Source organism: Protopterus annectens, chromosome 13.part0 (assembly GCF_019279795.1).
Source record: "Protopterus annectens isolate FY-2018-M chromosome 13.part0, PAN1.0, whole genome shotgun sequence".
In the NCBI taxonomy this organism is placed as follows: domain Eukaryota; kingdom Metazoa; phylum Chordata; order Ceratodontiformes; family Protopteridae; genus Protopterus; species Protopterus annectens.
The window spans coordinates 503,454,675-503,481,377 of record NC_056747.1 but is presented as its reverse complement, the minus strand read 5'-3'; the positions used below and the strand labels follow the sequence as shown (position 1 = coordinate 503,481,377).

Genomic DNA, 26,703 nt, shown 5'->3' with positions numbered 1-26,703 from the left:
AAAAACATCATTCAGGAAGGTAGATACAATAGATTTAGTAGTTTCCTTCAAGTAGCAGGTTTGACTGTATGAGAAGAAGGTCTAAGGTTAGTAAAGTTAGTAAAAAAGCAAATACACGCAGTATACTTCAAAAACATCATTCAGGAAGGTAGATACAATAGATTTAGTAGTTTCCTTCAAGTAGCAGGTTTGACTGTATGAGAAGAAGGTCTAAGGTTACATGCTATTTACAATATTTACATATGAGGAGTAGAGAGAGAGAGTACATAAACTGAGAGTAGAATATAGTTTGATCAAGCAGTGATCGAGAGAGAAAAGAGAAGAAAAGAAGATAGTATTAGGGTAGAGTAAAGAGAAAGGATGTAGAGGGTTCAAGGGGAATTTATTTAGATTTATGTAGGATGTAAGCAGGTGCACTTATGTTTAGAGGATAAGTAAGAGAAAAGTTGGATTTTGAAGGCTTCAGTGTTAGATGTTGTTCTAAGAGAAGAAGGGAGAGAGTTCCATTTCCTGCCAAGAAAGTAGGAGAGAAGGAGTTGGCCAGCAGGGCGATTGGGTTTGTGGATGGTGATTAAATTTTGGTGTTCAGATCTTAGAGATCTGTTTGGGGTGTATGGCGGAAGGATGTTTGCTAGGGCTGGGCATTTTCATCATTATGCACAATATAGACTATAGTTGTCAAATGATGAAAATATTATGTGATGAAAATACATATGTTAGGGTCTCAACCAATGAGGTCAACAGAGCATATCAAAAGATTGACATGTATTTACTTGATGCACTTTATCAAGGGGTGATCAACGAGGCTGAATTTGACTATCTTTCAGTAAAATTCCCCAAAATGCCAAAATTATTTGGGATACCGAAGGTGCACAAGGGGACGGAACATTTACAGTTACGGCCTATAGTATCAGCTAGGGGGTCAAAGACTGAACCCCTAGCTGCATATGTTGATCTATATTGTAAAAAAGCATTAACTGATGCAGGACACATTCTCAAAGACTCATGGCACTGCCTTGAGAGGCTAAGGGAAGTTGACTATCTGGATAAAAACACTTTTGGGTTTTTGACTATTGATGTCGGAAATCTTTTCTCTGTAATTCCACATGAACAGGGACTTGAGTTGTTTTATAACAGTTTATTAACTAGCCCTAGCTTTGACACTGGGAAGATTGAGTTGTGCCATGATTTGATGGAGCTTATATTGTACAACAATTATATATTATTTGAAGGGGAAATGTACCAACAGTTAACTGGGGTAGCAATGGGGGCTCGCTGTGCCCCAGTTTATGCGAATTTGGTTCTTTTGGTATGGGAGAAGGAGAACATTTTTGAATCTAGATTTTGTGACAACATAATGTTGTACAATAGGTTTCTTGATGACTTGTTAATATTGTGGAAGGGGAATGAAGAAAGTGTAGAGGAATTTGTTGCATATTTAAATGATAGCACAGAATTTCTCAAATTTACATACAATTGGAGTATAGATTTTGCCAACTATTTGGACATTAATATTTCGAAATGTGAAATGGAATTAACAAGTACCATATATAGGAAACCAAGTTATTCAAATTCCATGTTGCATTATTCAAGTTGTCATCCACTGCACCAAAGGAAGGGTTTGGTAAAGGGTCAAATGGTTCGTTTATCTAGACTCATTAGTGATGACGAGCTATTTAGAAAGGAAATATTTACTCTTATAGGAATATTCCTTGAAAGGGGCTATCCCTTGGCTTTGTTAATTAGTGTTAAAAGAGAGGTTTATAAGAAAAGAAAGAATAAATACATACCAATTTTAAAAGTTAGGGGTGATGTATCGCCGGCCCCGGACATTAAAAATAACAACAATATGGGGGAGGGTGTGCCAAAGTTTATACTTAAATACAATGATAAGGCACCTGAATTATGTGCAAGTCTTAGGAGCCTATGGGATTATTTCCTGAGTAGGGATACAAAAGTGATTTTGGGTAAGGCCCCTGTTATAGTTTATGGTAGGGGATATAATTTGAAGGACATATTAGAGAAGACAAACAATGGTTATGTGAGATCTCGTATGGGTAAATGTGGGTGTTGCAAAGGATGTAGATACATTGCAGAGGGAACCTATTTGAGTGTAACTGGATTTAAACGTACCATTGCCTGTCCTGGGTTGTGTAATTGTAGTACCAGGAATTGTGTTTATATTGCTTCTTGTATGTCATGTGAAGCATTTTATGTAGGCATGACTACGAGAAGCCTTAAGGAAAGAATAGGAGAACATTGTAGTTCTATTAGAAGAAAAGATGAACACAATGCTCTCTATTTACATACTAAAAGTTGTAGTGAATTTAAGAAGTTTTTATTTTTTATAGTAGATCAAGTGAAACCCAATGCTAACTGTGATATCAACAACAGTGTTGCATTACGTGAGATGGAGTGGCAAATTAGATTGAATGCCACAAGGTTTCCTTGGCTTAATGAATGTATTTCTTTGAAACCTCAGTTGAAACATAGGGCCTATTTAATCTAAGTGTCATTATTTACAGTAATTATTAAATTTGATATGTACATACATATATTTTATATACAGTTGTTTTTTTTCTTTGATTATTATGCAATGTTATGTATGGATTATCCATGTTTCATTTATATTTACAGTATTTATGAATAACTGATGAACAACGGTTGCTGGTACACACTATGGCACCAATATTATGAATAGATTAATATATACATACATACAATTTTGTGTTTTGAATATATGGTTATTGTTTTGTTTTGTTTTTTATTACATATATATTATTTACATCAGTGTGGTTAACCATGAGTATAGCACAAGAATTAATTATTCTACAGGATGTCATTTAGTAGGAATACTACTAGATTTAGGTTGTTGCTGATTATTAAATATCTGACCAACACATAAAAAATTTGGGACAAGATACATTGTGTAAGTAATGTTTGCATTTAATACCTTTCATAGGTATATTTATGTGTTGGACGTGTTTAACTTACAAGACTGTGGTAACAACCTTTATTGGATAATTGAGTAATTGATTTTAGGTAATGATATTAAAGTGTTGTGATACTGGGTGTGTTCATACGACTCTGAAGAAGCCAGTTAAACTGGTGAAAGCGCTCAGTCGGTGTGCTTTTTATTAAAACTTTTTGCTTCAAGTTCCTGGTCTGTGCCTGATTGCCGTTTCTGCCTTATACAGTGGTCGATGTTTTTTGTTTTATTTTTTGTATGAGTCATAAACAGGTTTGGGATAACACACTCACAATAGACTCCTTAATACACCTTTTTGTAAAGGACAGATGTCCTAAATATGCCCCATCAGTAGATGCAGCCAAAGCCTTTGATAGAGTAAACTAAGCTTCCTTCTCAAATTACTACACCCATTCAACATATCACAGGAATATACAATCATGGTCAAAACTCTGTATAATAATGCAACCACGACACTTTATATTAACAGTAGATCCACTAGAGGAAGCAACATCCTTGACCTGGTTATTACTAACATGGACAACTGTTGCTCTACACCAACAGACACTTCCCTCCCTGGTTAGATCTGACCACAAACTAATCACCATGAAAATCCACATCTCACCCCCCTCCCTCCGCCAAGGTATCCACCATGAAAACCTTCTCCAAAGCTGACTTTGGACTTCTAAAAACAGAGGTGGCTAACTTCACAGCACCCATGCCAATGGAAAATACATGCATGACTGTCAAATCATGCACCAGTGCACTGTATGAACACGTACATAAAAGCATGGAACTAGCCATACCCAACAGAACCAAGATGCTCTCTTCCAAAAAAAGAAAGCCATTGTGGTGGTCCCCTGCCATTAATATACTCTACAACAGAAGGAAGAAACTGTTGCAGAAAAAAAGTGAAGTCCCAAGACTGGAAAAATTCCCTTATTAGTCTCAACAAAAAGTTGAGATCCCTCATCAAATCCTCCAAAGCCAGCTATGAAGGCAGAATTGTGGAAGACACTAAAAACAACCACAAAGCCGTCTATAGTTATATCAATAATCTTCACGGCAATACCCAGATTTGCTCTGAGTTACTGCACAATGGTACCTCCTATACTGAGCCAACAGATATTGTCAAAATACTGGCCGACAGATTCAGTGCCAACTTTACCCCTCTCCCCCACAAAGGACCAGTCTCAATACAGGAAGAATGCTAGGCACCCAGTATTACTGCAGCATAGGTTATAGCTGCATTATCCAAGGCCAAGAATACAGCTTCCATGGGACCTGACAATATCCCTGGCTGTGTTCTACATGAATTACAAAGTGAACTGGCACCACATGTGCCCTGTTCCGTCACACCCTCACCTCAGGCTTTGTCCCTACCGAATGGTGCATGGCTACAGTCATCTCTCTCCATAAAGGAAGAGCGACTAGAGACCCTGGTCCTCTCCTGTTTGGCATCTGCTTCTCAGAAGTCCAGGCCAGCATGGAGAGACTCTGGCTGACCAAGTTTGCAGATGATTGCAAGCTGGGAGCCATTATTAACAAACCCAAGTGATGCCGACATCCTACAGAAAGGCCTCACTGAGACCAATGACTGGTGTTGAAACCATGGCATTAAGCTTAATGCCAAAAAATGCATTGTCATCCCCTTTGGGAAAAACTCAGTTCCCACTAATTACCACATCGATGGGAGCCCACTGAACACTGAAGGTGTTATAAGAGATCTGGGGACACAGGTTGACAGCAACCACATTGCCACTGTGGTCAGAAAGTCCTTCTATGTGGCACATCTCATTACCAAGGGTTTTGCATCCAGGAAGAAAGAGGTCATCATTTCTCTCTACTCTTCCCTCATTAGACCAATCATAGAGAATAATGCCCCATTTGGCATATACCTCACTAGACAACTGCAACAGCCGGAGAGGCCACAAAATTACCTCACGAAGAGGATCCTAGGCCGTAAACACATGTCCTACATGGACAGACTCAAAAAACCCAAGCTATTCTCTGTCTCATATCATCTACTAAAAGGCAATCTCTGCTTGACTTACAAAGCCATGTCTGACCCAGCAATGTTAGAAATGTTACATCTAAAGAAATCCCAATCCCTCCACATCACATGCTTCAGAGACCTCAACCTCATTACCACAATCAACAGAACATGCTGGAGGAACAAGTTCATATCCCAGAGACTGCCCATGCTCTGGAATAGACTTTCCATACATGTCAAGCAGAGTACCTCACTGGCCCTCTTCAAGAAAAATCTTGATGAGTGGATGGGGAATAGAAAGTTCACCCCGGGGATCACTCCAGTGGCTCTACTTGATAGAAGCACTGGGAACTAACATTGGGTGGCACAATGCCAGGGCACTTCTATAGGCTAGGCTTGTAAAGGCTCCAGGGCCATTAGCCTAGTACACACCTATGAACAGGAACCCATGCTCAGAAATGTGCTTTGCACATAATGACAGGAAAGCATGAAGTTTAAACATAAAAAGGACTAATTGAACTCTCTTTTTAAGCTTACAAATTATACATGGTAAGTTATTTTTCCAGGTAATTCCATCCCCACCCCACACTTAATTAAGCCACACCCACCACATTGTTAAGGGGAGGACCTGTATACTAAACAATACTTAATAATCTGCCCACAAACGAGAATCTGAATACTAAGCAATACTTAATAACCCACCCACATTTGCCCACAAACATCCACAATGATGTAACTAGGGGGAGTCAACCACAAAGCTCCACCTACAAAATCTATAATAAATATACTGGTTCTAACATTGATTACTCAATCATCTAAGCATTGCTCATCTGCTGAATAAAGGTATTTTAACCATAAAGGACTGAGTTTGTGTCTCATTTACCAACTTTGGAGCTGTTTCGGATCTAAAGAAAACTAGGACCAAGGCACCACCATGACTGGTAGAGGAGATTACCCAAGGCTTACAGCTGGAGATAAACCCAAGCCAGTAATTCTTTAGTCCCAACCTGCAAGTAATGTCTTTAGGTATTTATAGCTACCCCAGCATTTTTTCAGATGTTGGTATATACCTTCCTCCTATAATACTAATCCAGTGTTAACTATTTTTGTCCGATTCAACATATGGGTCATCAGATCTGACCTCAACACTGACTTCAAAGCTTCCATAATTCCAGGGCTCTGACTTCTCCTCTACCCATAACTCCCTGAACTCCACACTAGTACCTCAGACCTCGTTTGCCACCTGAAGTATTCAGACGTGTTGTGAGGGCTCCACATACACATCCTTTACTAAGAGCATTTTACTTTCAATTTTGTGGTGATTGGCACTAGATTTCTGTATGTGATTATTAGGTAGATTAAGTACTTTAAGGTTCAGTAGTTGTACAGTGCTTAGTATAGAGTTATAGTTTTCTTCAGGTTTTTGCCTTATTATACTTAGATATATACATACTTGTATATTATTGTGTGCGACTTTTTCCTCTGAATTCTTAAGATTAGTAGTGTTTTCTGACAAGCCTTGTAATGGCAGACTCTCAAGCCTCTGAGAAGTATGCTGAGTGTGGGCATAAGTTCCCTCCTCAAGACCTTCACACTTTGTGTGTCTACTGCTTGGGCGCCTCCCATTTAGATTCAGACTGTCAATCTTATGCCTCATGCAGCTCCTGGGCAGTTTAAACCAGGCATGAAAAGTTAATTGTGAAAGGTCTTCTTGCATTACAGGCAGGGTCATCATTACCTGGACCTTCTTCCTCTGCTTCCTCAGCCAAGAAACAGGATAGGCCAAAGTCTAGGGAGAAGTCACTACAAAAAGACAGAGAGAAATAAAAAGAGAAGGGCAAACAAAGGGAAAAGGAAAAGGACAAGTCTTCACCTACTTTCTCCAGATCAACAGTGCCAGTTGGACCTGATCCTAAAGCTGCTTAGAACTCAGAACCGATAGCTTCTTGGAACTGTCCATCATATCCTCTACACTGGTTCTCATCAGAACTGGTGAGCTGTATATTACATTCACCTATTCTCCAAGAAATATGATTTTCCAGTCCTTTGTATGTGGCTTCTTCTGCTCAGTCATCTCGAAGCTTAATGGAATATGATGTTAATAGGATGAAGAGAAAGTTTCTGAGAAAGCAAATCCAGCTTGGGGTTCTTTCAGTACCATCCCCAGGGAATGAACTGACTATTGGACATTCTAGCCCTCCACTCATCTTGATTGTTCCGATTCATCCTTTGGTTCAGATAGTGTTGGATCAGCCAACTCCAAAGTGCTTATCTCATTGCAGAGAGTGCAGTCTACTTCAACACCAACAGCTTCCCTTCTTTCTTTGACTCTGATAATTTTGGATTGGGAAGATACTCTGAGTTGAAGCACTTGTGCAGAGTTTCCAGGGGATGACTTGATGATGAGATTTTTGCAGCTCTGTCTTCCCCTTGTGGCTTTGGCACTAGATAGCTTGGGTCTGAGATCAGCCTCAGGGATGAGAATCATTGGTGCTGAGGGTTTTCTCTCATCTTCATTTCCTGGGAGACCATTGGTTCTGACAGTGGCTTTGGCCTTCAAGACTTTTGAAAGGGTTTTGGGCAATCTCAAGGAGAAGGTGCTCTCATGAAGCTTGTTTCCACCCAAACCCCAACTAGATCTTGCTGCTGCTGCTTCTTCTCATCATCTTACCAAAAAGAGACAGTTGGGACATCAGGCCTATGAAACCACATGCTACATTAGCTCCAAGTCTGATTCTGATCCTTCAGACCTCCAACAGAACAGGTTCATGAGAATCTGATATGCAAGTGAAAGCACATAGACTTCTATCCTTAGTCTTTCTTGGAGGATACAGACTTAGGTGAAGGGTCCCCCAGCCCCATCAGAAGATGACACCTTTGGGAAAATCCTTAAGCTCATGAAACAAAAAAAAAAGAATGGTCCACTGAAGATATCTCACTGGATTAATCTGTAGTTTTGGAAGCATTTGGTAGTGGCTCAATATTGTCGTGGTTGTACCACCTGCTAATCCTGTTATCGACCTCATGCCACAATGGGCAAAGAAGGACCCTGATGTGGTAAAGCATACCCCCCCCAAAAAAAAAAAACAGAATTTTAGCAGCTCTGAGGAACAGGAAACCTTGGAGCAAAAGTCCATCAGTGGATGATATGATTGTAGCAGTGGCCACCAAAAAGGAATTATCTGAAGAAAGTTCCTCTGTCCATCCCCCTAACAGGTAGTCTAGGGCATTGGACAGGTTCAGAAAATGGATTTACACCTCAGCAACCTTGGCCCTTAGGTCACTGAATTACTTGGCTTATGCCATTAGATTCCATAGAGACTTGCCTAAGGAACCTTCATGTCTCTCTCTGGAGTATTGCCTGTGGATGATCAGAAGAAAGTGGACTTCCAGCTCTCTACTCTACAGCCGACTTCTAATACAGCCATACAACTGCTTTCTAATGCGGTTGATGGCACAGCCAGAGTGGCAAGCACAGGTGTTAACATATGACAACATGCCTGGATGCATTAATGTGATATTGTGAAAGGCTTTAAGACATCTGTTATCAATACCCCATATGATGGCTTCACACTTTTTGGACCTAAAGTTACTAACGCAATGACCAGGAGCCAGCAGGATGGCAGGACAGTCTTTGTAGTGAGCATCCATTTTTCCAACACAAAATATCCTTCTCTAGGAATCAGAGGACTGGGAAAAGATGTGGTTTCATAAGTCACAGGGTTCTTACCATGATTCTGCTGGTGATAGAACTCTATGTGGCAGTGATGGAAGAAATTGCAATAGACTTTGCCCAAGAGGCACAGGTAGCCTGCATAACTGTGGCATCCATGGTCCTTTTACTGATAAGCCCTATCAGTGTCCCTGAAGGGTTGCCCAACTGCCAAACTCTGGAGGCAGGTAGGGGTGCTTATCCTTACCACACTCAAGCTTGGAAAAACATAAAAAAATTGTAAGTGCTAAAGATAATTTCCAGAGGCTACTCTATTCCCTTTTCTCTTCTTCCTATGAAAAAAAGGCCATTCCCAACAGTCCATCAAGACAATGGTAACTAGCAAAACTTTCTAAGCTGCTGGAAAAAATAGTCATCCAACCAGTCCCCCAAGTCCAATTAGAATCCAGAGTCTACCCAAAGTTCTCAAAGAAGATGGAGGACCTCAGACCAATTTTGGATCCCAGTCACCTGAATCAGTTCGTGAAACAGACAAAATTCTGGATGGTCACAATTTACTCCATATTCCCTTTACTGAGATGATTGTATGTGCTCAGTGGATCTCCAGGTAGCTTAGACGCTTAATATCGTATGAAGATAGAAAAGCACTCAACAGATTTATCCATTTTTAGATGGGAGCCAATCACTACCCTTTCAGAGCCCTGCCTTTTGGTCTCACCACAGCCCCCAGGTTGTTCACCAAGATAATGTCAGTGGTAGTGGTGCCCTTACATCTACTAGGAATCAAAGTCTTCCCCTATCTTGATGTTTGACTCTTTACTGCTGCTTCCAGGCATCTGCCACTTCGTCACTTGGACCTTCTGCTCCAGTTGTTACTGGACCTAGGCATAACAGTAAACTTTTCCAAGTGTCAGTTGTTACCAACCCAACAGATAGAATTCTTTAGATGCCATGTCAACACAACTCTACAAATTGTCAGCCTTCCTTATGAGAGGTTTACATCTTTACATCTAACAACCATGCAGGTGATTCATTAGCCCTCTCCTCCAACATGTTTGATTCTGCCTCTACTAGGTGTAATGGCATCCATAATTCTAATGATTTTGCTGGTGTGCTACCATATGAGAGTGCTTCAGTGGACACTAGCAATGCAGTGCTTCCAGAACTTTCACATATTACATGCAAAGATTTGAGACTCAAAAATTTGCAGGCAACACTTGACTTATTGGATAACCTCAACTTCAGTAACCATGGGATGATATTTTCACACAGATCTGCTAGTAGCAGTAGTAACCAATGATAGCTTCCTTCAAGAGGGGGACTTTCGAAGGGAGGACGAGCCGAGACACATGGTCAACTTTAGAGGACAATCTTCCCATCGATGTCTTGGAGATGAGGGAGGTCATACTAGTGTTGCAGACATTCTAGGATGTACTCCCCATGGGTATACGCTCCATACAGACAGACAACATGGCAGCCATATGGCACATCAACAAACAAGGACAAAGCCATTCTTACCCCCATGTCAAGAAACCATGAGAGTTTGGCAGTGGGTGGTGTTTTCACTGATTTTGGATTATCGGATCATGATGTGGAGTGAGTAAAAAGTAGGTTGCTTAAGTCACAGGCACTGGCAAAATTACTGTCCAGCCCACCTCAACAGGTATCGGCTCCAACCGCCTCTATTTCTGTTCCTCCTCCGAGTACATTTAGCTCGGAGCCAGAAACCATGGATCTGTATGTAGCAGAACTGTCAGCGCCGATCATCATCTCTCCTTCAGTTCTGACATCGGCTCCGATTACCTCGATTGTACCTTCTATCAAGGGATCTGGGCACTGGGGCTCTCTCATTGGCTCTGAGGGGGGAGTGGCATTGGACCTTTGTTCGACCCCGTTCTTCCCCTCAGAACTTCGGCGCAGGTGAGCTCAGCTCCAACATCAGCCTTGGAGCCATCACCCTCGATGTGGAGAAGGACTCCTGTTTCTTCAGAGCCGGAGCTTTCTCTGCCTAGAGGTCAGGATGCCTTCGAGGTCATGCGGAGTGTGCTGTCTACGAAACAGCTCTATTGCCAGCTCCACCCCCCCCCGTGGTGTCTGTTCTGACCTCTACTCCTCCTCCAGACCCCAAGCGTAGGGAACATATGCCCCATGACACCCCATTGGGTAATCCCTCTTCTTCCAAAGCCACCCCTGATCACTCAGAAGAGCCTCCCCAGAAGAAGAAGAAGAAGAAGAAGTGCAAGAGGAAGCACATAGACTCCCCTGACTCTGTCACCTCAGATACAGACATGGATGAATTGGAAGGGTCCTCAAGGTCCCCCTCTAAAGATGTTTCCTTTTTGGACATCCTTGAAATGCTTAGACAGAGGAGGGACTGGATTTCCCTAGCCCCTACCGAGGATGTGTTTGTATACCTGGACGCATTTGGTTCCCAACCTTCCACCTCCTGGGTATCTCCTCCTTTTGATCCACTCATGTCTCTAGTGGCTTGAAAGGCTTGGTCAGCTCCAGATTCTGTGGAACCTACTCCGAGGAGACCAAACAAATTTATTACAGCCCCCCAGGAAAAACAATTCCTCTCCAAGTCTGTTGATGCCATGGTGGTAGCAGCAGCCACCAAGAAAGAGTTAGCAGAAACATCTTCATCTGTTCATCCTCCAAACAAAGAGTGTCGGACGATGGACAGATATGGAAAGCAAATGTTTGCTTCAGTGACCTTTTCAATGAGGTCCCTGAACTATCTATGCCATTTTACATGTCTTCAAAGGGATCTCCCGAAAGAGCTTGGAGATACCCTTCAAGATCCTACAGCTAAGGGAGTACCAGCCAAAGTGGCTTCTCAGCTTGCGACTCTTAATTCCATAGTGAACTCCTCCATGAGGCTGATTTCCTATGCAGCCGATGGAGCGAGCAGAGCCACAGTGACAGGTGTGTCTCTCAGGAGACATGCTTGGATGTGGCTGTGTCATTTTGCGGAACCCTTTTGAGTGACCTTCAGCAATACTCCCTTTGATGGCTCCTTTCTCTTTGGGCCTCAGGTGAAAGACAGGTTGACCAGGCGTGAGCAGGAAAGCAAGACTCTCTCTGCCATTGGAGTCCATTTTTCCACCCCTTGCAGACCTTGTCCCAAGGGTCAGAAGAACGGAAAGATGCGGTTCTGAAAATCCCAGGGTCCCTTGACTGACACACACACAGGGGGGAAACAACAATAACAGATGCCGCCTTCGTGGCAGAGGGGGGCCGCAAAACCAGGGTGACAGAGAAACCTTCTCTGTCAAGCCCTTCCAGCATCCCTGAAGGGTTGCCCGACTGCTCACCTCTGGAGGCAGTCGGGGGAAGACTTTCGCTGTACCCAAAAGCCTGGCAAAATATAACAAGAGACAGATGGGTACTATCCATTATATCCGGAGGTTACAAAATTCCCTTCCATCAATCCCCCATAGAATCAAAAAAGCCCATCCCAGATGTCCCACCCAATCTAAGGGATCAAGCAGTCACAGAAGTTTCAAGACTGCTAGAAAAAAGAGCCATTCAAGAAGTCCCCGCAGACCAACTAGGATCCGGAACTTACTCAAGATTCTTTTTAGTACCAAAAAAGACAGGGGACTGGAGACCAATACTGGATCTCAGCAGATTGAACAAATCTGTACAAAAAGAAAAGTTCCAGATGGTGACACTGCAGTCCATTTTCCCTTTTCTGGGTCAGGACAATTGGATGTGCTCCATAGATCTTCAGGATGCGTACTACCATATCAAGATGGACAGACGCTCCAGGAGATTTCTTCGCTTCTGGGTAGGGGCCAGTCATTACCAGTTCAGAGCTCTGCCCTTTGGTCTCACCTCAGCCGCCAGGATGTTCACCAAGTGTATGGCAGTAGTCACGGCTCACTTGAGGCGTCGATTCCAGGTGTTTCCCTATCTAGATGACTGGCTCCTGAGTGCTACCACCAGGCATCAACTCTTAGAGGCACGGGATTATACAATCACATTATGCACTCAACTAGGCATTACAGTAAATTTCGAAAAATTTCGAAAAATCTGCCTTGTTGCCCTGTCATTCTATCATATACATAGGAGCAGAATTAAACACAAAAGAAATGTTTGCAAGATTACCACAGGAAAGAGTTTCCACTATTCGTCAACAAGTGTTAATTGTAATGAAGAGCAAAAGGATTCAAGTCAGATATGTCCTCCAAGCTCTAGGCTCCACTACAGCTGCCATTCTTCTTGGCCCATTAGCGCGTTTCCACTTGAGAATCCTTCAGTGGCTTTTTTTCACGCAGTGATATTTCCAGGAACTACCCATGTCTCACATGATCCTGATCACAGAAACATGCAAAAGGCACCTTTCTTGGTAGATGGTCTCCCCGCTAGTTATTCAGGGCACACCTTTCATACAACCCCCTCCAGTAGCCACAGTGACCATGGATGCCTCCCTGATAGGGTGGGAGGGGCATTATCTAGGCAGGACAGTCCAAGGCACTTGGCAATCTCATAAGTACCATCTGCATATCAATATCCTAGAAATGAGAATGGTGCTCCTAGTGTTGCAAGCCCTTCAAGACTCCCTTCCTTCTGGGACCACTGCAATCCAAATGGACATGTCAGTGGTGTGGTACATCAACAAACAGGGTGGGACCAGGTCTTATCCCTTGTGTCGAGAAGCACTCAGACTGTGGCAATGGGTGATTTCCTCCCAATGTTTTCTGATAGCAATGCACATCCCTGGGAAATCCAACGCCATAGCGGACAGACTCAGCAGAGCTATCCTCATGCCTCATGAGTGGTCTCTGAATCAGGAAGTTGCGGATCTTATCCTCTCAACAACAAATGCAGCAGCTACTTCTCCCTGCTTCCTCTTCCAGGTCATATACCCAGAGATGCTCTATTCCACGATTGGCCTCAAGGACTCCTTTACGCTTTTCCCCTAATACCAAGACTCATACAGAAAGCAAAATCGTTAGGTTGCAAAATGATCCTCATTGCCCCATATTGGCCTCGACAGATATGGTTCCCGTTCCTGCACCTCCACCTTCTGGATCAACAGTGGATTCTGGACCCAGTTCCAGATCTTCTGATTCATCAATCAGGTGTGTTGCACCAATCCCTTCAAATTCTGCAGCTCACAGCTTGGCTACTCCACTTCCAACCTTAGCCAGGGTTTCCAGTATCTCCTCAGCAGTCCATGATATTATTGTTTACTCACATAAGTCTACTACAAGTAAAACGTATGCTAGTAAATGGAAATGGTTTTCTTACTGGGCAGAATCTAGAAATTTGGATCCTTTCTCAGGCCCAGTGCATGAAATTCTTGAATTTCTAGCACAACTCAGTCTGGTGCGGCTTCCACTACCATTAGAGTACAGCTAGCTGCCATTTCTAATTTTCATATCCATATGTTTAATTCTAGCATAATGTCTTATAAGTTCTGCAAGGCCTTTATGAGAGGAACATCTCTTTTTAGACCCCCAGTTAGAGATCCTCCTCCTCCATGGGATCTTAATTTAGCTTTAGCTTCCTTAATTTTGCCTCCCTTAGAACCGGCAGCATCATGTTCCTTAAAATTTCTTTCTTGGAAGACACTTTTTCTGGTCGCTATCACTTCAGCTAGGTGTGTCTCAGAACTTCAAGCACTATGTGTTCGTCCTCCTTACTTGGTGTTTCACAAGGAGAGAGTTTTTCTGAGGACCAAGCCATCCTTTATTCCTAAACTCTGCTCAGAGAACAATTTAAATCAATCCATAGATCTCCCAGCTTTCTGTCCCAATCACAGCAACAAGGCAGAATACAAGCTCCACCAATTGGATGTGCACAGACAATTGCGTTTTTACCTCAATAGAACTAAGGAACTAAGAAAGTCAGACCAGTTATTTCTTTCTTATGCTTTCAACAAACAAGGCCTCCCAGTTTCTAAGGTGACCTTATCCAGATGGTTATCTGATACTATCACCTTTATTTATCAGTTATGAAATAAAGAGCTACCAGCTAAACCAAAAGGTCATTCTACTAGAGCATTAGCCACCTCTGTAGCCTTTCAGTCTAGGTTGCCCATAGACTTAATCTGTGCAGCTGCCACTTGGGCAAACCCTCACACTTTTATCTCTCATTACAAGGTGGATATGGTCTCCCAGAGCAGAGCTTCCTTTGGTTCTACTGTTCTGAAGAGTCTGTTCTGATGAGCCACCTGGGATTTTAGGTGCTAGGGATGCTTTTCCAAACAGCAAGAATGAAGGCGAGGTGGACAACTTAACATAAAGAAGTTATGTACCTACCATGTTAGTTGTCTACATCTCGCCTTCCTTCTTGTGTCCCTCCCTCCTTCCCCCTTCCTAGAGGATTGAGAGGAATCCCTTTTTTGTTTTCACTGGCTGAGTATCTTTTATTAATTCATGTGCCAAGTAATTTATGACTCTTTCCTTGTTTAGGTGTATTGGACAACCAGTTTGTAGGTAACTGGTTACTCTACTTATGTCTAGTGCGTGCTATCACAAACAAGATCTGGGTAGCTGACGCTGGGCATTCTGGGATGGGGGTAGCCTCGAGCCAGTAAACAGCTCTCAAGCTATAGAAGATGGCTGAGTCGGAGCTGAGGATCGGCTCCGAACCCAAACAGCAAGAAGGAAGGTGAGATGAAGACAACTAACATGGAACATTATGGTAGGTACATAACTTCTTTTTACTTATTAACCATATCCGTTTTTCTTTTATTTCTACCCTGTTTTAAACTACACTTTCATTTTATCACACTCTCTAACTGTAACCTCTGGAGTACTTTCCATCTTCTCTAATAACTCCCAGATATTTTCCAATACCCATTCCTTAAGTTCTTCTCCTTTTAACAGGTGAGTGGGGCAGTGCCAATGTCTTATCTTTACTTAATTACTTTGCATTTATGTCTTGGTAAATATTGGCACATGATGTGAAATAGTTATTACGGATGTGTGTCAAAGTTCTTCGTTAAGTACACGTGTTCCTGTGAAATATAATTTTTGTCTAGTCTAGCCCAGTTTTTGTAAAATGGGGAATAATATGTAAATTCTCTCTGAGTTTCTACTACAGATTTAACATCTTTCATAATAAATATTTTCATAAATTTCTTCAGAAATCCACTTCTTTTGTTGTATTTTCCCTTCTAGCCCCCAAGATACATCCTTATTGTTGCAGTCTTCCCTGCTTAAAGCTGATTATTTCTCTCAAAACATTTTAAGCTCCATAATAGCAGTTTTGGGTGGGACATGCCATTATAATCTTCATCCCTTTCCAGTAGCCCTGTACTACCACTAATCTGATATTTTTATCTTTTTTCAATCTTCTGTTACTATTGAAGATCATTTAACAATCAATAAGTACCCCTTTTTCCTTTGGCCCTAATATTCTGCTGAATATCCATCCCAAAATCCTTTCTTTATCAAATTCACATGCTTAGTTCTTTCCAAATGTGACTCTTGTGGCATTGCTATTTGTACTCTGAATTTCTTAATATAATTAAATATTCTTTCTTTTTTGTCTATACCTGTGAAATCATTCATATTCCAAGATAATATGGAAAGTGTTGCCATTATGACAAGAAATCATTATTCCCACCTCTTATAAATGACAGTTTTTTAAATGTCTTTTTCCAGCATTTGTGATACATGCATCCACTAATGTTTGGCAGGTTAATCCTTTATATGTTTGTTCTTATCATCAGCATTGGAACCTATGTCACATTTTGCAAGGCTTTTTGTTTTAATGAAAATCCTCAAAAAAAAAAAAAAAAAAGAATACACTCCAGGATGGGTCTATATTAATTTATTGAAAGTTCACATCAGTTAACCTTTCTTCATCAAACCCTAACCATCAAATGTTCATTTCAGTGAACATTCCTATCTGTGAAAAATTTATGTACGGAAGGGAAGCAGTTGGCCAACAGCACAAATTTGCCCTTTTCCCCACTGTAGTGCGATCTAGGAGTTGGTATATATGGTTAGGGGGGTTTGAGGGCACAGCCCTCTACATTGGGGTGTGGGGGCAAAGCCCCCCACTTTGGTAAGTTTCACATACTGTGGTATCTTTTCCAGTGTTGTTTTGGCCAAGTGCTTAGTTTCCCTGTTTAATTTTTTTTTCAATGATAATGTTTGCTGAAATGAACGTTCGATGGTTATGGTTCAATGAAAGTTTTGTTGAAGTGAGCCTTTGATTAATTAATGTGGTCACCCCTATTACCTGCTAAGTTAATGCAAACACACAAAACTATATACATATTCAAATAATAAAGTATACCCTTCCTAATAGGAACAGATGTCCCAAATAGACAGCTGGAAACACAGGCCTTAATTAACTTAAAATTGAAGTTATCCATGCTAAGACGCATGCTATTGCCTCTGCTTCTTGTTATGCTAATTGGGGTCTGTTCTTTTTTTATTTTTATTCCTTTGTGAAAAAAAAAAAACAGCCTGCATGCTTTCAGAAAACATTAAATTTTAGCCTTGAAGAACCCACTGCTCTGGCTTTTTATTACCGTGTTATCAGGAAAATTATGAGAAAACATGTAGTTCTTACCTGCAGGCTACTAAAGACATTCTGAAAAATTTATTGATAAAGTGAGCCTTTTGTTTATATCCAGCATTCTCTTATTTACTTGTTTCTACTTAAAAAACTTGTTTCCAGACATTCAGTTATACAAAAGTAAGAGAAAAGATATCAGCTCTGTATATTTTATGATATGTGTAATTTTGCACCCCTTCCTCCACTTCAGCCCAGTATTACAGCCTGTTAAATTAAATGTACTTTTGTATAGCATTTTTCCCTTTTTACATTGTAATACCTAAATTAGTTAATACTATAAAAAGAAGAAAGAAATAGAAAAAAAGGCATACATTTATTTTAGTATCTTTAACGCATACAAGAACATAAAACATGCAATTTATATCTTGAAAAGATTAATAGAAATACTGTTAAGAACAGGAATTGTTTCACTTAAAGTTACCTTTTTCCTTCCTCTTTCTCTCCCCTCAGTGTCCTTCCAAACATTAATAACATGAAGTTAGGCAAATGTCTTTCAGTTCCCCACATGTTTAACAAAGTCATCAAAAGTCTATGCTTTCCTCTTTTTCTTATACAGCCATATTTCACAAATGAGATTGATGCTTTGCAGTCTCACATTTATTCACTAATTTCTGTGCTGCTGGTCTTCTTCCTGTTAATCTTCATCTTTATTTCCCAACTCCATATCCTGGTTTAATGCCAAGGTACTTAATTAAAACAAACTACCTACGGCACAAAATAAAACTAAACTGTTTAAATAAAACTCACTTTTTATTACATAAATAAAATACATGATAAATCAGATAACTGCTTTTGTCCATTCAGTATAGACTTCCTCAGACAACACCATAAAGCAATAGAGCATTTAAAACCCTTTTGGAGGCCATCCTTTGGCTACAGCTGACACACCCTGACAATTTCCTTACACATATTAAAGTAAAATCATCACTTTTCACCACTGTAAAAGTACCTTTTGACATTAATCAAAAAAACTTTTACTATATTCTTTGCACCTTTTTATAATAAAACCAATTATTAAATGATGAAAGTCTTTCAGTACAACAATACATTCTGTAACTAAAAATCCATTTAAAAAGGAAATACATATATAAATATGTTTGTATTTTATTAAAATTAAATAACCCTGCAGTACTTATCAGTTTGTTTTTTTTTCACCTCAGTATTGCCCTTAATTTCAATAAGCAGGCAACAGAACTCATTTCATTTATTCCTGCCCAATGCTCCTCATGTAAGAGAATTTGCCAAATTAATTTCTTCTTTTCGAGTCCTAGAGCTCTACCTTTAATATTTGGTGCCATATGATCAATAATCATATATCCAAATGAGTGGGCAGGATACTTTTGTATATGTTTTGCTAATGCATTATTTAAATATTTCTCTTTATACTACATTTGTGCTAATACACTCTTTCCTTAAACCTGTGGTTAGTCTTTCCCATATAATAACACAAACAATCTTTGCACCTAACCACATAAATTACCCCCTGGGAGTTGCAATTATATTTCCTATTCACTTTGTATTCAATTCCTCTAATACGAAAAGTCCTACCAACGTCCATAAATTTGCAATATTGGCAGCATCCACATTTCCTCATTTCCTCTTTCTCTCTTCTACCTTGAACTAGACCCTGCTCCAACATATCCTTAAAATGTGATGCCCTCTGAAATACTACTCAGAGCTTTTCCCATAGTTTTTTCACAGTGGCTCTGTTATCCCCCAATATTAGCCAGTTCTTATTTAAAATCCATTTTATTTTTGACTGATGGTTTTTAAAAGTAGTCACAAATGGAGCTTGAATGTTTCCAAGGAACTCTTCCCTCAGGGTCTATATCAGAACACCGAAAGTTCCTTCTTTCGAATGTGCTTAGATTGACCCCTAGTCAGTGAATGCTGAAAATAGTGAAACGACAGATAACCAAATTTTTTCCTAGGGAAAGAATTCGGTTGTCCGTTTCTGTCGTTTTGCACTGTGGTGGAAAGTTACGGGTGGGGTTCAGGTAAGTGTGCGATTGGGCATGGGTTAGGTGAGTTAGGGTTAGGGCGCGAGGGAGGTATTTGTGCGATTGTGTGGACATGAGGGTTAGGGCAGGTTAGGTGAGTTAGGGTGCAGGTGAGGTGAGTGTGTGATAGTGACGAACCTTAGGGTTAGGGTTTGGGTTAAGGTAAGTGGATAGTTAGTGGTGTTTTACAGTTTAGTGTAGGGTTAGCTGTAAGATTATGGGTGTATGTGTGTGGATTGCTGTTTATTTGGTGTGCTTGTGTTGTGTGTATGTGTTTTGGAACAGCAAATTTTTTCCCTAGGAAAAAATTTGCTGTTCTGAATGTTTGATGATGTCAGCGTTCGCTGATTAGGGGTCGATGTAAGAACATTTGAAAGAATGAACTTTCAGTGTTCTAATATAGACCCTTTCCCTCAGTGTGTGGTATTACTTGCTCCAAATTGCCAACATCAGGGGATCCCATTTAAAATGGGTCTGAAATATCCATCCCTTCTCTTAATGATAACCTCACTAGACAAATCATCTAGTAAAGCCATGGGATATCCTCTTTTCCTAAACATATGAGATAGATAGGAACATTCTTCTAAAAAAAATCATGATCTAATTAAATCATTCTGGATGCTCTCACTAACTGTCCCTTCACTGCCAAAATTTTTGGTGCAAGGAGTGTATACTGATAAAATGTAAAAAGTCATTAGAATACATATTTTTTTCCTCCGTATCCTGGATATGTACCTACCTATTACCCTAGCCTTCATTAAATGTACATCCAGATATGCTATTTTGTCATAATCCATCTCATATGTAAACTCTAAAAAGTTTGTAGTTTTACCTGTATAATTAATGAATTCAAAAATCTATTCCTTCTAGCCTTTCTAAATAATAAAAAGTAATCCTGAAATCAGATATGCTGCCTAAATTTGTTCTTAAAAATTACTATTAAACAAAACCTTTTGTTCAAAATATGCCATTACCATATTGACAAAGACTGCTCCACATGGGGAACCCATGGCTACCCCTTTCGTCTCCAAATAATATTTGCCATTAAAGTGGATATAATTATTACCCAGGACTAGTTCCAATAATTCTTCATAGAAATTTATATCTGGTTGTGGAACATACTTATAAAATAAAAAATCAGTAATCCATTTTATACCTACATCCTGGGAAATAACTGTATAAGATATCTTTCACATCAACAGTTATAAATATGTCCTCAGAGTCGTATTACAATTTATTAACCAAGCCCAAAAAATTCCAAGAGTCCTACATATTTGTACCTCATTTTTCAAAATTAGTTTGTTTAGTGTCAAAATATTTTGCACATGCAGAAGTGATGGAATTATGTCCATCTGCACTTGTACGCATAGGTGTTTTTTCCATACTCTTGTGCAACTTAGGGACCCCAAACATTATTGGCATCACCAGTGTTGTCATATTCAGGATGTGAAATGAAATACATCAATCCCAATATAACTATCTATAAATAAATCTTCCAATTGCTGGTAATTTTTTCTATAAGCATCATTCATTTCATTTATGGTGATAGGTTCATATGCCAGAGTATCAAAAATTTCTCTCATCTTATTACTATAACCAATTATATCCATTATTACCACCCCTCCCCTTTTGCTGGCTTCATAAATCTAATTTGTTGTCCCCTAATGTATTGTAATATATTCCTTTCCTCAACATTAATGTTAGATTTAAATAACATTTTGTCCAACACAATCTTTTTCAAAAAAGGATTTAAAATCTAATTTACATACCTTTTTAAAGACTTGCAATGCCGGACTTGCAATGCCAGATGTAGGGGGGTTTATATGTACTTTTCACTCTACATTTGTCTTCCAAGAGTGAAAAGGGACAATCCTCCCCAAAAATGATTCTTTTAGTCTATTAGTCAACACCTGTGCTTTTCTCTGTCTCAAGCATTTTCCTTTGGAACAGTGGAAAATGTTTCACTGGCAAAGTGTCTCTGTGTGCTTTATTATCAGAAGAATGAGAATCAGAATCCTATTCTTCTTGATAACTCACGTTTTGTTGTTCAAACTTTTGTATTTCCTCCTTAGCCTGTTCTGCATAAAAAAACATACTTTGAGACTCCAGGGAAAATATTCTGAAGACCACTGGATACAGGAGCTTGAATCGCAAACCTGCCTCTCAAAATTCCCTGATTGCTAGAATACATTTATGTCTCTTCTGTCTGATGTACAGTGAATAATCATCTTCCTCAAACACATTAATACCTCCAAATTTTAATCCTATGCCCTTTTGCCTTGGTTTTGTTAGGGTCAACTTTCTGCTGGCTAGTTTGCATCTTTACTAAAACAGGTCTTTGCTGCTTTCTCACGGCTAGATTTGGAGCATACACAGGGAAAAATTGCACACCTGTATATGTTTCACAGTCAAAACCTCTCTGTATGCAAAGAAAGTGGCAAATTCTGAAGACTGCAGTTGCTGTCCTTGGAACAATGGAACTGAAAGTTCAACTGGGGAGACTGTATAATAAATCTGAGGATGAAGTGTTCCAGAGTATTCCTGTTACTCCAAAGTACAATGATCTTTGCGTTGTGTGTGTGTGTGTGTGTGTATATATATATATATATATATATATATATGTGTGTGTGTGTGTGTGTGTGTAGCAGGTGCTCAGTCTCATATTCTGGGTGTGGTGTGACCTTTGCCTCCTGTAAAAATACTTTAAAAGTACAACAGTCATTTTCAGAATATTGTATTGTTTGTCTGAATAGCAGTTCACTTTATGAAGTGCTAAGACTCATTAAAGGGTGTTGCATTTCAGACAGGAAGATAAAACTGTGTTAGTAAATTTATATGCATAATTTGAAAATAAAGCTAGATAGTGGTAAATTTTGAAATATGCAGAGTAACAGAGTATGTATTTATCGGGGTTCTGTTTTGTGATAAGATGCTATTTAATGACTTCTTCCTTACATGATTAATAAAGATACATATTAATTTCCAGAAGGAATGGAAATTAGATATTTCACTTTCATTTGATTTCTGCATCACTGTTTAAAGATGTGATGATGTGAGGTAGTGCCAGCTATGCCAGAGAGAGTTGAGTAGTGCATGTGAAACATATACCAGCATAACTAGATGGAGGTTTGTAAAGAATTGTATGTCATTTGAATATCAAACTGATTTGCACCAATGCTTGTCTTAAAAATTTATTTGTAAAGTTGCTTGTGATAAAAATGAAGCAACAGTTGGTCCTGCTGGACACTAAGAAGTATAAATATATGTCAGGCTGTATTGTAACTGATGCAATGTATATATACACACACACACACACACACAAACATATATATATATATATATATATATATATATATATATGTGTGTGTGTGTGTATGTATATTAACAGAGGATGCTGGAAGTGTGGAAGTAAAGGGGTTCAGCTCAGCCCAGCCTTAACCTTAAGAAAAATCACCTGAAATTAAATTACTTGGTTTAGGGCATAAATATTTTATCTCACAGGCCTGAATGCAGCCAGAGATGCAGTGTCTGGGCTGGGATCCTGCGTTTTTTGTCCTTAGTGGTGAACTAACTTCTACCCATATTCATCCATATTCACCAAGGATATTCACAACAAAAGGGTAGTTGCCCAACACAATGCGTCTGAAATTCTCCAGGTGTAACTAACACCAGGTAAGACTGCAATCCAAATTGTAGCTTGCTACAGATTCCCCCACCATGCCCCAAGATTCTCACTACACCTTTCTAAACATACTGGAAAATATTAAGATACAACCAAGCACCCTAATACTGGGTGATTTCAGCTACCCTGCCATTAACTGGGAAAACTACTCGTGTACCAACACCTTTGCCCACCGGTTCTTGGAATTCATAAATTCCAATGCCCTGGATCAACTAATCCTTAGTCTCACCATGGGCTCCAATAATCTATTCTTGTTCATTACCAGCATGGGAAATTGATGCTCCACACCTAAGGTCACCCCCTCATTGGTCAGGTCTGACCATAAGCTAATCACCCTTGACATCCACATCCCACACTCCACCCCCCCCAGTAAGGAAACCGTAAAAAACTTCTCCAAAGCCAACTTCATGCTACTCAAGTCAGAAGTGACAAACTTCATGACACCCATGCAGAGAGGAACTGAAAGTTTGACTGCTGAATCCTACACTAAGGCACTGTATGAGCACATCCACTCATGCATGAATCGTGCCATTCCCAATAGAGCCAAGATGCTCTCCTCCAAAAAAAGGAAGACAATCTGTTGGTCCCTTGCCATAAACAACTTTAAAACAAAAGGAAGAAACTGTTGCAGAAAAGAGGAAAATCCCAAGATGCAAAAAACTCCCTTACCAGCCTCAGTAAGAAGCTGAGATCCCTCATAAAATCCTTCAAAGCTAGTTACGAAAATAAAATTGCCAAATATTCCAAAGACAACCACACGGCATTATATAGCTATGTCTAGAATCTAAATGGCAATACTCAGATCTGCTCTGAGCTACAACAGAATGGCATTAAATATACTGATCCCAAGGATATTGCCAATATCCTGGCAGATCGATTCAGTGCAAACGTCACCCCCTCTCACTCCCTTAAGGGCCCATCTCAATACCGAAAGATTGCCAAATTCTGGTAATAATGGCCACACAGGTAAAACGCACTCTCCAAAGCTAAGAATACATCATCCATGGGACCAGACAACATTCCAGGCTGTGTAGTACATGGACTACAAAATGAACTGGCACCTCACCTAAGTGTCATGTTTAATCATAGCCTCACCTCAGGCTTCATGCCCACTGAGTGCCGCACAGCTACAGTTATCCCACTCAACAAGGGGAGATCCACCTTGGAACCTGGGAACTACCAGCCCATCAGTCTAACGAGCCTGATATGCAAGGCCATGGAACGTATTATCATGGAACTTATAAAAAAAGACATTGGCAACCTTCAAACACTGGACCCCAGTGAAGGGCCGGTCTTCTCTCCAAAGCCATGGACAAGGGTAAGGTGGTCCAGACAGCCTATCTGGACCTTGCCAAGGCCTTCAACATCATCCCCCACTCTGGAATCATAGATAAACTTACTAAGCTGGACATTAATCCCTACGTCACTTGGGTTGCCAACTGGCTTACTGACAGAACCCACACTGTAAAAGTAGCCGACTCCAAATCCAGCTCCAGACAAATGACAAGTGGAGTACCTCAGGGTTCAGTCCTGGGACCGCTCTTGTTTGGCATCTACTTCTATGAAGTACAGGCCAACATTAAGGTACTCTGGCTAACAAAGTTTGCAGATGACTGCAAACTGGGAGCCATTACTGAATCCCCAAATGATGTGGATATTCTACAAAAGGGCCTTACAGAAACAGATGCTTGGTGCCAGAGCCATGGAATCAAGCTCAATGCTAAGAAATGTATAGTTAGCCCCTTTGGGAAAAACATGTACAAATGAATTATCACAAAGGTGGCAGTACACTAAACACTGAAAGTGTTATAAGGGACTTAGGGACACAGGTGGACAGTGGTGTCACCTTCAATAACCACATTGCCACAACAGTCAGGAAATCCTTCTATGTGGCATACCTCATCACTAAGGGCTTTTCATCCAGAAAAAAGGAGGCCATTGTCCCACTGTACTCATCCCTCATTAGACCCATTATAGAATACAGTGCCCTATTTGGTATGTACCTCTCAAGACATCTGCAACAACTAGAAAGGCTGCAGAAATACCTCACTGAAAGAATCACAGGCCTAAATCAGATGCCATATGCTGGCCAGCTATAAAAAACTCCACCTATACTCTGTCACATGTCATCTACTCAGAGGCAATCTCTGCTTAACGTACAAGGCCATGTCAAACCCAGAGCTGTTGGCCATGCTACACTTAAATAAATACCAATCCCTCAGAAACACATGCTCCAGGGATCTAAACCTTGTCATCACAATGAGCAAACATGCTGGAGGGATAGGTTTCTGACCCAGAGACTCCCAAGACTCTGAAATAGACTGCCCATACATGTCAAGCAGAGAGCCTCTTGAAAAGGAACCTTGATGATTAGATGGGAGATAGGAAATTCACCCCCGGGATCACGTCAGACAGTGGTCCAGGGAAGTAAATACTGTGGGAAAAAATAGCCAGGGAATTGTGATGGCTAGGCTTGTATAGGCCCTAGTGCCAATAGCCTAGTACCAACCTATGAACCTACGATCCCTGGGGTGCCAGAGAATGGCTAGTTAGTCTCTATAGGAAGGATGAAAGGGTTGGAATTGTTTTATAGTCTCCAGATGCTGAAATAAACCTTAGCAAAGTTCTAATTGTGTATTGTGAAACATCTGTGTTAGATCCTGGCTCAGCTTCTAGTTAAGAGGGTAGTGTGGGAACCACAGAATCAGGTGACCAGATGTGATGTAATTCTCTAGCCAGCACTGAAATTGTATTTAGATACTATTGAGAGATGTGACAGACCGCAGTTTGTTTTGGAACTGACAGGACTACTCACCCACTTCATCTTGTCTTGCTTTAGTAAGTAACGTAACTAGGGAACATGAATTTTTCAGTCAGTTAGGAAAATGTAGTGAGATTAGCTAAAAGTATTGTTTTTCTGTATCTGTCTGAGTCTTTCCATTTGTGTTATTTTTTATATTTCCTGTGAATTGAAACTCTAGTGTTTATTGTAAATAGATACTCCTTATTCTCATGTTTTTTTTTAAATTTATTATTAAATATATCTAAACCTTTCATTATGGCTGGTATTTTAGAAAATATTTTAACCTTTGAGAGCACTTGCATTTATTTAGTGGCACTGCAGCATCATGCTCCTGTAAGTCTTGAAAGTCTTGCCGATGGTTAACACTACCATTTGTATGAGTATTGATTTTACTAGAGTAATTGGGTACCCTGGTAAGAGCCTTAAAATAGATGGATGGTGGCAGTGAATCTTCCTCATAGTCTGCGTGGAAGTGTCATAGCAGGTAAATATGTGCCAACCTTTCCCAGGTGTGTAAGTGTGTGTGTGTGTGTGTGTATGTGTGTGTGGGTGTGTGTGTGTGTGTGTATGTGAAAATCAGATGTCAAACAGTGTGTGTGTGTGTGTGTGTGTGTGTGTGTGTGTGTGTGAGCTACTTAGAACAGGGACAGAGAGCACTGATCTATGCAGAGAGAAAAGTGGAGTCTTATTTGGGGCGTGGAGAGGAGGACCAGCCCCAGGATTGGAGTGTGCTCCCTTTGTGCTCTTAAGGGAAACTCTGCTTGGTGCAGTGAGATGCATCTGAAATACTGTATCTATTTTTGTTCTAAGTGAACATTCCCCATCATCGTCAGTGGTGAGGATTGAGGCTTCTTGATTACTGGCCCAGATGAGAGATGCCACAAAAGTTTTCTGCCTTATAGAAGCAAGGGAATGCAGTTTGCAAAGAAAAAAAAGCATGCTAGTTCAGCTGATTTTATACTGAAAATTGTACTGATTTAAAATCTAGTTTGCTCAAAACTCTTGCATTTTAGTTAGCTTTAAACTGAAGAGAGCTA

At 40.3% G+C, this 26,703-nt stretch overlaps 1 protein-coding gene across 1 annotated transcript in view; it reads left to right on the top strand.

Moving 5' to 3' along the window:
• The window catches only part of LOC122787923 (dynein beta chain, flagellar outer arm-like), a 5,188,001-nt gene that overhangs the window by 774,075 nt on the left and 4,387,223 nt on the right, over window positions 1–26,703 (top strand). The gene's annotated exons all lie outside the window — the stretch shown is intronic.